This window comes from Pygoscelis adeliae, unplaced genomic scaffold (assembly GCF_000699105.1).
Source record: "Pygoscelis adeliae isolate BGI_AS28 unplaced genomic scaffold, ASM69910v1 Scaffold66, whole genome shotgun sequence".
In the NCBI taxonomy this organism is placed as follows: Eukaryota; Metazoa; Chordata; class Aves; order Sphenisciformes; family Spheniscidae; genus Pygoscelis; species Pygoscelis adeliae.
The window spans coordinates 6,267,519-6,269,863 of NW_008825167.1; positions in this window are offsets into that span (position 1 = coordinate 6,267,519).

Sequence of the window (2,345 nt, forward strand, 5' to 3'; positions counted from 1 at the left end):
AAGAGAGAACAAAACAATTTAGGCAGCGTAGTAGTAGACAAGATTGCGCCTTGTTACTCTTTGAAAAAGAATAGCAAATCCTTTCTCGTTGTTTTCCTTTTTTCCTTTGTTTTGGGGAGGAGAGCAGAAAATGGCGCTAGTGGAAAGTTCTTGTAGATAATAACAACTTTTTCACAGGGCTTAAAATATCATCCCCAAAGTATAATTAATAGAGATTTGTATATCAGCTAGAGCATCTATGTACAGGCTAGAAACTTTTATACAAACAAGAGTATGGGAGCAGTATCAACAACAGTGGTTTTCAAAGTCATTTTACCAATTGTTATTAATATGTCTGTCTTCCCGTAAGTGGCTGATATTTTGTGTCAGGCTGCTCAGTAAGTTACGACGGTAGCTATCTGTATGTTTCCAAACCGCTTTTCTCCCATTTTATCTACCACGTGAGACACAGGGAAATAGGGAACTGTGACCCACTGCCAACTTATTATTTTGTGTGCAGTCATACTCAATAACACAAAGGAGTGTATTACCATATACTCTACCAAAGTTGTTTGAAAGGCATGTGGTTCTCAGCAAGGAAAAGCTTCCTTGCACCTGCACTTCAAGTAGGAAATTTGCTTTGTCCTTTGTAGTATTCTAGAAAAACCCTTTATAGGTCATCAGGACCTAGTTTGTATAGAAGAGGAGCAGCATGACACAGCAACACATTGCTTCTGGTAGCATTACACTCCACTGTAACACTGGTAACTAACTGACTGATGGGAAGCAATAGGGGTTCTTATCATAGACCACATTTTATTTTACAGATAAAACAATAGGTTTAACACAACTCCTTTGCAAAATACCAACCTTAGGTCACTTTACTCCCAGTTAGATTTGCACCAAAGTAATGCACAGATTTTGAGTCAGCTTTTTGCAGGAGATGGAGTTCCAGCACTGAACCTGTGAATTTTCCAGCACAGCTCACCTTTTCAGGGAGCAGCATGTCTATGGTTTTGTACTGCTATTGTGCATGTTTATTCTGCTGGTACCTTAAAGAATCTTGCAACGTCCTGTTAGCAAGCACTGGTTTTTTGGCTGTGTTTTTATTTAGAAAAATGGTTGCTCACAGTTGAGTTTTGATATAGGCAGCTTGTTATGATGAAAAGGTCGAATGAATGACAAGTGGATGTTCTCTGACTCCCAAAGGGGTCAGAGTGACACTGCAACTTTACGGTTGTGATAGCAGTGATTATTCTGTATGTACTCCTCTTTGTCTATAATACAATGCAATAAAAGGGCAAGATGCATTATAGTGTTTGGTGTGCTTTGTTACTGATTTGAAAAATGATAGTGCTTATGCATTAATAAATATCTAGTCTTTAATTAGGTGGAAAATCCACAGAGAAAAAATGCTATTTTGAATACGAAAATAAAATCTTGTTTTTCAGCTAAATTTATGAATGTATTCTTATTTGCTGAAGTAAAAAATCAAACTCACTCTTATTTGAAATTAAAAGTACTGCAATTATTTTTGTGAGCTTTTTTAAGGGCCCCATACTCTGTTCTTGGTAGTTGTGATAAAGCTCCTTATAATTGCTGGATGGCATGAAGAAAAAAAACCTGAGCTAGATAGTTTTAATTTATTATTGCTCATGAAGTTAATTTAAATTCAGAACTCCCTTGAGTCTCCACTTACTAGAAGAAACTGTATTTTACAAAATGTTTCAATTGCAAGAGGCCTTAAAGCAGAAAGTCTGGTTTCCCACACAACACTTCCAGCACTGTTTTGCTGCGGAGCCAAGGCAGTTCTCATGACCTTTTGAAACCACGCCGTGCCTTCTTTTCTTTCAGTGCATCACTGCTGCAGGCAGCCCTGGGCACATGGCATTTGTACACAAGGTGGAGTGCAAGTGGTAGGCTGTAAAGATGCAGAGCCAAGTCCTCCCTATAAGAGAAATGATATAATCATGTTAGCGTGGTGCTATCTCTGGGTAGGCAAAGTGATGGATAAATCCTGGTAATGATCTCCATACCTCCAGAGCTTCTCGTATCTGAGCTAATGCCTTCTTTGGGTGTAATTCTATGTGCACTCTAAGTTAGTAATTTTGAGCTGAGTCTCAGGACAACTCTCTGAAGACATGCCGCTGGATTTCATTCTGAAAAATGGGAACACAGTTTATCTTGCTTGTAATGAGGATTCCTGTTAGGTAACATCAAAGCTAAGTAGTATTATTGCTAGCTGAATCTGGCTAGTGTATGGGCTGGTGTTCCTTGCCCATATTTTTGTGTGGAATACTCTGATAGCCCCATGAAATACTCTCTCCAGATGGAAACCTCATATTTAGAAGTTAGTTATATCTTTG